Consider the following 12620-nt stretch of genomic DNA (forward strand, 5'->3'; position numbering starts at 1 on the left):
CATTTGAAGAATTGTGAATAACTTTATTTCCTTTTATTTATTTTCTAAATATTTCACAAGAAAATAAAACTTGTATTTAAAAATCACATTGACACTGTTTGACCCAATCATTCCTCTTCTTCAAATCTATCTTAAGAAAATAACCAGAAATTCAGAAGATGTTTGTCCAAATATGTTATTGCATCATTATTTATGATTTCAAAAGACAGAGAAACAGAGTCCAGCAGTTGGGGAATGGGGAGTCGGAATCAACTCAATGGCAATGGGTTTGGTTTTCATTTTTTTTAATATACTTTTATATTATTTTCATACACCATGTCTCTACTGAACACCAATTGCTTTATGATTGGGGTTGGGGGGAACAGGAAGAAGAACAACGGAGAAAGGGTGTGAGAGGAAATAAACTTCTGTGCTGGGGAATTGAGCTAACAACAATTATTTCACAAGATCATTGGGAAGGTTAGAGGTGGTAACACACGCAACTGTGACTAGCACAGAGCCTGGCACACAATATGTGCTCAGTAAGTGCAGGTTCACCCCACCCTCCCACTCCCTCTAGCCCCACATCCATCTTTCCCATTCTGGACCCTACACCACTGGCAATCTGTCCCACTCTCCTTCACTCAGGAAGCGTTGGTCTCTCCAGTGGGTCTGTTGGCCCAAAGGACTGAACAAGCTCTTCCTTTATGACAAAGTGGCAGGAGCTTGGGGCAGTATCACTGACCAGGGACAGAGGAATCGGGTTGACTTTGCCCCAATAACCCACGCACAGGTTTCTTCTTAGATGACATCTAAGGGGTGGTTGCAGGGAGTGACGGCATGAGAGATGTGTCTCCTTGTAAATGGGGTAAATGGGTGATGCCTTTCTCCTCTTTCTATCCTTCAGTCTAGAGCTGGAAGAACACCCCAGCAAGGAAGGCAGGGAAAACAGGGTATGATTTGAATGATTCCAAGAAAGCCTCCCATTCTAACCATTCCTCCCTCACTGATGACGGGCATTCCACCACGAAAAAGCTTCATGATGGTTAAGTAATGCTCTTTCTAGGCATCTCTTAACAATGCGGACTCCTTTTGGAAGACAAACATATTAAGTCTCTGATCCCTTAATATGCATGTATTTCTGAGCTCTCCTTCTGAAGGCATGTGGCTGCCCCAGCCATATGGGCGCTGAACGGGGATGCACATACTTGGGGATGGAGGCCAGAATCTTACCATCAGCAAATCTGCACTGAGTCTCCACCATATGCCAGCCACTAGGATATTATACAGTGAAACCTGTGAGAGCTGGAACTTGACAGGCCTGCCTTGTTCTTCTGGGTCTTGAAAGTTTTCCGCCTTTGACAGGATGCAGTCTTACCACTTTTCTATTGCTTGTCTTAGTGGAAAATATTTGAGTTTTCCTTCTTGGACAGGTTTCTGCCTTACACAGGTTCTGACTTTCGCAGTTTTGCTGTAGAAGATGCAGACTGATTCAAGGCAAGGGCCGGTGCTTAAGTCTCTTATACTATCAATAGAGAATTAAGACGAACTTGTGAAAAAAAAATGACAGCAAAAACACATGGTCAGGATAGAACTTCAGGATTGAAGGGACCTTAATATCTTTCAATTGTCTAATTAGTTATTAAATGACTGTTATAGGTAACAAGGAGTCCCTGGGTGGTACAAGGAGCCCTGGTGGTGCAGTGGTTAAGAGCTTGACTGCTAACCAAAAGGTCAGCAGTTTGAATCTACCACCCACTTCTTAGAAACCCTATGGGGCAGTTCTACTCTGTCCTATAGTGTCATTATGAGTCAGAATCGACTCGAGGGCAACGGGTTTTTTTTCGGGGGTGGGGCTGGGGTGGTGCAAATGGTTAAGCATTCATCTATGAGCTAGAAGGTTGGCAGTTCGAATCCACCCAGAGACACCTTAGACGACAGACCTGGAGATCTGCTTTGAAAAGGTCACAGCCTTGAAAACCCTGTGGAGCAGTTCTACTCTGCACACATGGGGTCGCCATGAGTGGGAATTGACTCAATGGCAACTAACAACAACAACAACAACAATAACACAGGTAATAAACATGACCACTGGCAACAAAAACATAGGTAATAAACAGGGCTCAGAGCCAGGGTGAACCGGCGATGTCTGGGAAGGCTTCATAGGTAGAAGGATTTGGCAGATTTGGCTAAGCAGATAGGAGTGGGAATGGCCTTCAGGACAGGTACAGAACAGAGCTGGGACAATATGTGAGGAAGAGAGGGTAGACTGTTGGAAGGAAGTTGGTGATGAGGAGGAGTAAAAAAAAAAAAATGCACACAAGGGAGTTCGGGTCAATTTTCAGAGGATCCAAGACACCAGGTTTATATGTCTGGACTTTGGACAATGAGAGGCCCTCACAGATTCTCAAGCAAAGAGGTGACTTAGAAAAAAAAAGTTTCTGAAGATTATTCTAACAATGGCAGGAGACGTGGGAGCCGATATGGGATGGAAACAAGGAGGTGTCAGAAGACATTCAGCCCCATCCCAGGTGAGACAGCAGGGACATGGAGCAGGGGATTTTCAAGGGGCAGGCCTCAGGGGCTGAGGGAGGCTCAGGACTGCTGGGCCCCGCTGCCCCAGGAGTGTTCAGAGTCCCCTGGGGGAAGAAAAGGAAGTATACTTCTGACCAGGGTTTCCAGGAGTTGTACAGCTGGCCACAGACTGGCACCCAAGGCAGGGGTGGGGTCAGGGAGTGGGGCGGTCTCTCCTATTCTCTAGAACAACAATGTCCCTTGAGCCAGCCATTTTCTGTGGTTAAAATGAGGACTTTTCTCCCCATCAGTCCCTCAGCCACAGGAAATCCGCGTCCCTGGAGTTCACAGCTGTGAACACAGCCTGTTAAAATGGCTAAGGGCAGTCCAGGGCTGCCTGGCTCAGGCCCCTCTCGGGAAACTGAAGCAGCCAAGCACTGCCTCCTCAGTCATTCAGTGTGGCTTTACTGAGCACCTACTCTCTGCCAGGCAGGTGCTGGGCACACAGAGGTGAGGGAGACAGAACCACAGCCTGGCAGGGTCATGGACAAGCCGACACCAAAGCCTGTGCAAGGTGTCATGTAAGCAGAGGATGGAGCCAGAACATTCAGGGGGAAGCAAAAAAAAAAAAAAAAAACCTTCATGGAGAAGGTGATGAATCTTGATAGTAGAGAAAGGGCTTGACAGGTAAACACAGGTAGGAGGAAAGGGAACTGCATTCCAGGAGACACCAGTGCCAAAGCCGGAAGCAGCAGAGTGCACCTGGTGAACCCAGTCATGGTGTCAGGCTGGAGAAGACGGTACAAGCAGAAAACGGTAGACTGGAGAGAGACACAAGCTCCAGATAACGGGGATACCTGTGGGCATCCAAAAGAGTATTCGTTTTATCCTGCAGATAACGGGGAGCCATTGGCACAGAGACATGGCTACTCACGGTGGGGTCTGCCTCAGACATTATTTCTTTCCTCTCAGCTGAGCTCTGGGAATCCAAGTGAGGCCCTCGAGGCTGCAGTAGAAAATCATCTCTTCACAAACCCACTCTGCCAGGTTCACTCCCACTTCTGAACTTTGCACTGTCTATCCCCTCCACCTAGAATATCCTCTTCTCTACATATCTGTTTGGTAACTCCCTCAGCACTCCGCCTCCTCTATTATTTCCCTGCCCCACCCTTTACCTTGTTCTACCTTCTTTTTTCATAGCACTTAGCGTCTACTGCATAATGTTGTTGTTGGCTGCCCTGGATTGACTGGGCCTCATAGTGACCCCAGGTGACAGAGGAGAATTACCCCATAGGATTTCCTTGGCTGGAGTCTTTATGGGAGCAGATCGCCAGGTCTTTTTCCTGCTGAGCTGCTGAGTAGGCTCCAACCACCAACCTTTCAGTTAGCAGGCAAGCGCTTAACCAGTGCGCCACCAAGGCTCCTTTCTGTGTAATATACTTACATGTCTATGAGCCCCGGTGGCTCAGTGGTTAAAGGGCTCAGCTGCTAATCGAAAGCTTGATGGTTTGAAACCACCTGCCACTCTGCGGAAGAAAGATGTGGCACTGGGCTTCTGTGAAGATTTACAGCCTTGAAAACCCCATGGGGGAGTTCTACTCTGTCCTATAGGGTCGCTATGAGTCACCACCGGCAATGGGTTTAGTAGTTAAGTCTGTTATTCATTGTCTGTCTCCACCTGCTAGAATGGTAGCTCCACGGGACAAGAATCTTTATTTTGTTCTCCCGCTGTAACCCCAGCACCTAGTACAGTGCCTGGCACCCATCGACTCAATAACTATGTGTGGAATGAATGATGGCAGGAACTCTCCGTAACTCCAGTGCCCAACACAGAGCCTGGCTCCCGGGAAGCGCTAACGTCGTTAGGGGAACGAAGGAAGCCCAGTGGATGCGCCGGCAAAAGCGAGTCCCACCGCAACCCCGAAGGCCTGCTTTTGCCCCCCACTTGGCGCAGGTACCCCTCGGCTCACCGCCGCCCAGCGGGGCAGTTGGCAGCGCCCGAGGCGAACGTGCCACTCGGGGAATAAAGCGCTTCCTCCGAGGGACCGCCCTGCCAGGCTGCCCGGGCCGCGCGTCCCGGAAACGCCTGGGCTACAAGGCCGGGCCCAGCGCGATCCTCCCAGCCCGGCACAATGGTTCTCAGGAAAGGCCGCGCAGTCGCGGAAGCCTGGGCGGGGTTTTCAAGGAAGCCGGCCTTGCCTTGCCTTCCCCCCGCTGGAGAAGCAGAAGGCAAAGTGGGGTCGTCCACCCCAACTGGCCCCTGGGCGCGAGCCGGAGCGGGCAGGCACCCCTCCCCAGCGCGATATGTACCTCCCGGGCCCCGAAGACCCCTAAACCGTGCCCCCTTTAAGCCTTTGGGACTCCAAGCACGGAAAATGCCAAAACATTACAAATCGCATTTGTAATTTTAAGTGAAAAGAACAAACAAACAGAAGTGTAAGAATAGGATTGGGACATGAATACAAGGGCACTTAGCTCTACCCAAAATGTTTATTTCTTTAAAAATAAAAATGACTGGAAGCAAATATGAGAACCATCATCAGAGCTTAAATTTTAGTTGGTGAAAATGTGGGTGCTGGTCATATTATTCTTTTCACTTTACTGTAACTTTAAACTATCTCAAGGTTAAAAATAAACTAAAATAAACATAAGGGATATGGACAAGATTCGTTTATTTTTTCAGTGATGACTACTTGAAGGTTTGCTGAATTATTGAATGCCCTGGATTCCAGCCTTGGCATTGCTGTTTAACCAGTGGGGAGACCAGGCACCATGACAGTTTGCTGGGGCGGAGGATATTCGCAGTGTTAAGAGGTCAGGGGAGGGCGTAAAGTAGGGATGGAGGGTGGGAGGCAAAGCCACTTTCTGAGGGTCTCTCAAGTCTGCCATGCAGAGCCACCTTCTCTTCCCATACAAAGGGCTGGCCCCACGCCCTTGGCTTCTTATATGCTTTTTTTCTTTTTTCCTCTGAGTTAGACCTCAATTGTTTCCACATGAATTATAGGGTGGTGGCACTGGATAAACAGAAAAAAACCTGAGAGGTGGTCTCTGGCAGGTAGGAGCCCAGCCACTGTCTTCCCCTGGTAACTCTGGACCCTATCCATCAGTGTAATCTCCAAGTGACTGGGGGATTTATGAGGATGCTCATGGGCTTGTAGGAACAATGAAATCCAGCTCCTGGAGACTCAGCGCAGCCCTAAGTAGCTGCCCCCGATCCCGGGAAAACACGTAAGAAATGAGCAGATTCCTTTTTATCATGGTTGAAACCAGAGGAATTTTTTTTCCTGTATTTTGTGAGGAGGTAAAGGAGAAATATTCTTTCTTTCTTTCTCTCTCTCTCTCCCTTCCTTACTTTTTTCTTCCTTCCTTCTTTCCTCCCTTCCTCTCTCTTTCTTTTGGTATTACATCACGTAAGGTTGCTGTAGACTCAGTTTCAGCTTTTGGACCTCCATGAAATCAATGACTCTTAGGTGGGAAGTGTCTTGGGAGCCAACCCTCATGGGATGACATAAACATTCCCCTCTGAACATCCTGATTGACGCATGTGCAGTCCCTCTTTGAACTTCCTAGTGGCAGGAAGCTCACTCCTTGCATCCACTGGGTTGTACTAAATCTGTCTGGCCCATATCTGTAGATCCTCCCTCCCCACGTTTGTAGACTGAGGCTTCCTTTCTCCCGACTCCTTCCATAGATCTCCTATTCTCTGACTGAACAGGTCTACACAGTGGGAATGATGTTCCCAAGAGTACTTTAAAATCCTGAGTGATCCTGAAATATCTCTGACATATCAGAGAAAGGTTGGTTAGGTTTGCTTGAAGAACTGTTCTTCAAACATTGGGAAATGATCAACGCATTAGCCATGGAAATGGCAACTTGAGGTCAGCCAAGCTACAGAACCACCCAGAGCTATCTACTTCCAGGTCAGCTGGGTCATAGAGATGGTTGAAGATCAAGTGACCTCCTAACATTGTTTAATTTGGGACCCACATTGGGCTTAGAAATTTCAGGACGATCTTACAAGAATATTAATCCAGTTAGTGTGCCATTAAAGTTTTCAAATGTCATCTCCTCAGGAAAATATAATGCTAAAGAATCATCAACAATTGATTCAGAAAATAAACAAATTCAACATTTAGCCTGACCCCAAATTCTTAAAATACATGTTTTGCTTAGGCCTCATGGGCCAGCCTATGTACTCATTTCCTCATTTCATGGGTTGGGCACAGAACTCAGCTACAGCAAATGTTTTCTCTGATCAGGGGGTGTTGGCCAATACTCCTGATCTCTAGGGAACCAGACCAGGGAAGACAGCTGGATACAGTAGGGGATCTAACTGAAACGGTAGAATGGGGGTTGGGGTGGTTTCTGACTTTCTTCCTGAGATAAGTTATCATCCTTTCTGCCTTACCCAGAATCCAGCTCCCTGCTGGCTCCTTACAACTCCTGGAGATTTCCTTTAGGAGTCTGTGGGCATGGTGAGTGAGGGCCTGAGTCAGGAGCCACAGTTTTTAATCTGGTGCCTGCTGACTCATTTGACCTTGGGTAATCGCACTGGGCTGGGCACAGTGTTTAATTCAACACTCTGCAGCTCCCAGGACCCAGCCAGACGCCCATACATGTCAGAAGGCCCTAGGGGGAGAGAGCAACAAGGAGCAGATTTAGAGAGCCAGACTTGGGGCAGCAGGCCCTGGGCACCTGACTTCCCATGTGCCTCTTAGGCACAAGACAGTCTTGTAAATGCCTCTGTGTTTTCTGCTTGGGGCTATCAGGGCTTGAGGAGATCAATATATAACACCGTGATTTCCCCACCCAAGTTCTGACATACATGGACCAGCAAGTGGAGGTACAAATATCATCTTCATTAAGGGCAGATCTGATGAAGAACACAGGGCTTCCAAGTGGAACCATTAATAAGCCCAATTTAGGCAGACCCCTGCCCAGCTAGGCCTCCCTGTGGGGGCGGGGCTCTTACTGCTCAACTGGCCAGAGCAGCTTGGAGTAGAAGCTTTCTGCGGTCAGGCTGTCCTGATCAGGCCCTGTCCCCTCCCAAAGCCATCATTTAGTTAGCTCACCTCGGTAACGAAAACCCAAACCAAATCTGTTGCCATCGAGTCCAGTTGATTCCAGCTCATCTCAACCCCGATCCAGAAGCAGACCACGAGGGCTTTCTTCCATGGTGCTGCTGGGTGGGTTGGAACTGCCAACTTTTAGGTTAGTGAAAACCAAATCTGTTGCCATCGAGTTGATTCTGATTCATAGCAACCCTATAGGACGGAGTAGAACCGCCCTATAGGGTTTCCAAAGAGCAGCTGGTGGATTTGAACTGCTGACCTTTTGGTTAGCAGCCGAGCTCTTACCCACTGCGTCACCAGGGCTCCTTTAGGTTAATAGTGGAGCGTAAACTGTCTAGGACACCCAGGGGCTTCAGTTAACTGAGTTCACCTCTTTGCAGAGAGGTAGTGGGTGGAGTTAGCAGCCAGGAAGGTACAGAGGATTCCTTCCTCATGGAAACCAGGAGAGTGGGAAGAAGCCTTCCCCATCTAGTAATTTATTTCTGAGGAAAAAAACGTTGAGGTTCGGGATGAAGGATTTGGGTTAGGAACTGGCTGGGGAAAGTGGTGATGTAGGTTGGAAAGGAGTCACCAAAGAAGACCATGGAAATCTCAGGAATGGGAGGGAGAGAGTCTGTATTAGTTCAACCCCACAACGCTTTTTGGACACCCACTTGGTGACGGGCACTGAGCTAGGGTCTGGAAATACAAAGAGACATGCAAGACCCCAGCCTTGTACACTGCCAGCTCTCATGGGGCCATATTGTGCTGGGTCTGGAATTGAGGTTTGAATAAAATGCAGAAAGAGAGGAGGGAGCAAGCCTTCTGCAGGGGGACTTTGTAAAGAAGGTAAGCAGATCTAGGGCAGCCCTGATGGAGGGGAAAAACACAGAGGCCTAAAAAGTCACATGGCTTAGATGACAGAGTCCCAGGGTGGTGCAAAAAGCTAATGCATATGGCTGCTAAACAAAAGATTGGAGGTTCAAATCCACCCAGAGGCTCTTGGAAGAAAGACCTGGCTACTTCCGAAAAATCAGCCGTTGGAAACCCTATGGAGCACGGTTCTATGCTGACCCACATGGGCTCTCCATGAGTTGGAATTGACTCCATGGTAACGGGTTTTTACTGGTTTTTAACTTAAATGGCATTCTTCCAGAGACAGGGGGCTGTGTTTGTGAGATCACCTTTTAAATCCCAAAATGCAGCTGCAGGGGTGCTTATGCTTAGAGCAATAATCCCTTCAAGAGAAGAACAGCAGCAGTGCCCACAAATAAATAAATCCCAACTCAGCCAGCTTGCCTGACCTAGCACCTCTGCTCTGACCGTGGCTGTTTCTGCCAAGCTGTGGGGGCCTATTGGCACCCCACTCGAGTGTGTATGCACCCTCAACTAGCTTTCTAAGACGGCCTTCTCCCCAAGTGTTTTTGCAGACACGTGGGGGGACCTCAGATCAGCTTCCAAGGAGCCATGGTGTCTTCTAGCCCCTTTTTAAAGCTGCTCCAGAGAAAAGGCCTTACCAGCAAGTGGCAGGTCAGGGTAGGAGGAATTTCTCAATGTATCGGCTTTGGTGTTCGCCCCACGAATATTAGCATGGTCTGTCCTTTGGGGAAGCATTTGTTTTAGCCGTGAGGAAGCGACCACCATTTTCCAATAGCCTTTCTTAGTCACGACAGCCAGTTCCACCTGCTGACAGTGTGACTGACCAGCTCTTGCAGGTCCAGACAAATTGCTCCAGGCTACCGGTGCTGCCACCATGCCCAAGCAAACAAAGGTGCTGGCTTCTGGGTCCAAAACACAGTTATGCTCAGCCCTGCACTACCTTACCAGCCCATGCCAATTAAGGCCCACCCTGATTTAGTAAGATATTAATTCTGAGCAACAACAAAGGATTAATTTAAACAGAGAAACCTGAGCTTAGGTGCTTCATACGCTGAACTGATTTGCCTCATTTGGGGTCACAGTCTGTTCCTTTGGCAGGGCAGGGTCCTGGGAGTACATTGGGTTGGTGGAGAGTGGGGTCTGCCAATGTGGTCTGCCAATGGTGACTTCCAAGGGGAGAGCACCGGGGAGAGAAGGGTTGGAGATGTTTGCGGGGCAAGGGCGGCCTCAGCAGCTTTTTTTGGCTGGAGGGATTTGTCCAGTGGAATAAGTCTGGAGTGGGACACCAGGGGGCTTCGGCCAGGGACTGGCTATGTGGGTTAGGACAAGAGGATCAATGTTTCTAAGCCTACTTTCTGAGCTGGTCTGTGGGCGGGAAAACATCTCTCAAGGATGCCATGTCAATGAAATATGATCATTCAGCTACACTGTAAACGCCTAGCAGAGAAGGTATTGTTGTTGTTGGGTGCCATCCAGTCAATTCCGACTCACAGCGACCCTATTATAGGACAGAGTAGCACTGCCCCACAGGGTTTCCTAGGCTGTAAATTCTGCAGGATTAGATCAGTAGATCTTTTCTCCTGCAGAGCAGCTGGTGGGTTCCAACTGCCAACATTTTGGTTAACAGCCGAGTGTTTATCCACTGCGCCACCAGGGCTCCTCAGCAGGGTAAAGGGTTCTAATCTTTCCTTGCCTCTTCCGCAGTTCTTAGCAGAGGGTTCAGCACTTAGGAGCCACTCGGCAAAACAAGTATTTATTGAACAAGTGAATGAACCTGTTTCCGCCCTGCCAGGAATCCCCTATCTGAAAAGGGAAGCAAGTTTGGAGTGAGTCACAAATATCCCAATTGTTGTATCCAATATCCTCCGTTTTCACATTGTCTACAGTTCTAGAAATGGGCTGAGAAACATCAACCCAGTAAGGCTTTGCTTTTTTGAAGGAACAATGCTCCTGACAAGTAGGGTATGAATCAGATTTTTGTAAAACAATTTCGTATTTAAACGCACAATGGGAACTGCCTATTTTAAGAACGCTGTGAATGTCTACAGAAAGCAAATAATCCAGTAAAACAGCGTAAGGTGAAATCCACCTGAATCACAGAAAATATGCACACACACCGATATGTAGCCCCGACATCCGCCCTCACCTGTCTTTATCTGTTGCTAAGGGACCAATCTTACATAGAGATTACACGGCCTATTTAAAAGGAAAAAAGAAAACTTGTGCTGTGGCCCCTAAAAATGCAAGTAGCTGATAGCAATTCTCCTAATCTCCCAGGATTGCAGCTACTGATTCTGGAAAGGGTCAGAGGGAAAAATAGGCTGGCCCATCACTAATCCCCAGCTGTTGATTAGCTTCTGGGAAGCCTGGTGAGTCACATGGCGGCCCCTGTGGGCAGCCCCTGTTCGGTGCTGGTCAACGACCACGGGTCGGCTCCCAGAAGGAGCTGGGCAGACCCCACCAGCAGTGTGTGAATGGGATAGGGAATGAGCAAACACTGAGGGAAGTGACAGAACTCTCTAAACCCAAAACAAATTCTCCTCACTGGGCTTTGAGGCCACACCCCCAGGAGGCAGAGACCTCAAGGGCTTTTGCAGTGGAGAGCGTAGGTGGAGTGTGGGGACGTGGGGGTAGCATTCTCTTCAGCTCCCAAATTTATTTCCCCAGGGGCGAGGGAAGTATTTGGGTCTGGGCCAGTGTGATGTACTGTTGACCCATAGCCGGTGTTCTCCCAGCAAGAGATTATAATTTCCCCCCTATTTAGTCATACTTGACCAATGAAATGTAAGCCAAGTGAGCTGGGTCACTTCCAGGCAGAGGCTGCAAACATCAGCACCCACGGTCACATTTTCCGGATGGTGGCTGCAGCATCAGCCTGGATCCTAGAGTGATCACATGGAGCAGAACCCCCAGATTACCGGTAGAAGACACGTAGAATAACCAAGAAATAAGCCTCTGATGTTTTAAAACACTGAGAATTTGGGATGGCCTGTTACCACAACATAATCTTGCCTGTACAGATTATTGATGTTTGGGGCATAAGCATGAATCCTGTAGGATGATCTCATAGTATCAAGGAGCACGCAGAACCTAGGCCGAGTCCCCTCTGGAAGGAAGGTGGAGTGTGCTCAGACAGCCCAGGGTAGGCCTGAGCCTCGTGTCACCATGCCTCAAAGATCTGAGAGAAGGCATGCCTTGTCTTTGGGAGATTAAGATAACCTTCAACGAAACCTTGGTATTTGTTTCCCCTGAATGACCAATGTTTTCCTTTCCAAATCTGAACTTTCCCATCTCCCATCTGATTTCTAAGCAAGAGCTTATACCCTGCCCTGTGGCTCGGCCTTCACAGAGCAAAATTTGCTCTGGACCCCAGATCACATAAAGTCTTGTTGGGAAGAAAAATCTAACCTAACACAGAAGCGAGAGAGGGCAGAACTGAGTGATCGACTCTGCAGTGCTTTTCTCTTGTGCTGAGGGACGTTCTTGTTGGTTGCTGTCAAGGCGATTCTGACTCATGGTACCCCATATCTGTAGAGTAGAACTGCTCTATAGGGTTTTCAGGACTGTGACTTTTGGGAAGCAGATCGCCAGGCCTGTCTTCTGAGGTGCCTCTGGGCATGTTCAAAACGCCAGCCTTTCGGCTAGAAGTCAAGCGTTTAACCGTTGGTTTTTTTACCACTAAAGGTTTCTGTGCTGAAGAATAGTGCCCTCTGCATATCTTTTAAATCGTGAAGTCCCATCAGTTAAATATATTTGCATACACACCACAAATGTATCTACAATTATTAATTTATAAACTGATACGTTTATACCACCATGCTAATATACTCTTTATATTTGAAAGCATACAGAGAGCAATAAAGCTTTTATTCCTTCTTATTACCTTTTTAACCTTTCGTTTTGAAATAATTTTGTTGTTCTTATTGTCGTTAGGTGCCATTGAGTTGGTTCTGACTCGTAGTGACCCTATGTACAACAGAACAAAACACTGCCTGGTCCTGTGCCATCCTCATGATCTTTGTTATGCTTGAACCCATTGTTGCAGCCACTGTGTCAATCGATCTCGTTGAGCGTCTTCGACTTTTTTGCTGACCCTCACTTTGTCAAGCATGGTGTCCTTCTCCAGGGACTGATCCCTACTGATAACATGTCCAAAGTACATGAGATGAAGTCTTGCCGTCCTCGCTTCTAAGGAGC

The sequence above is a fragment of the Elephas maximus genome, chromosome 26 (genome assembly GCF_024166365.1).
Source record: "Elephas maximus indicus isolate mEleMax1 chromosome 26, mEleMax1 primary haplotype, whole genome shotgun sequence".
Taxonomy (NCBI): Eukaryota; Metazoa; Chordata; class Mammalia; order Proboscidea; family Elephantidae; genus Elephas; species Elephas maximus.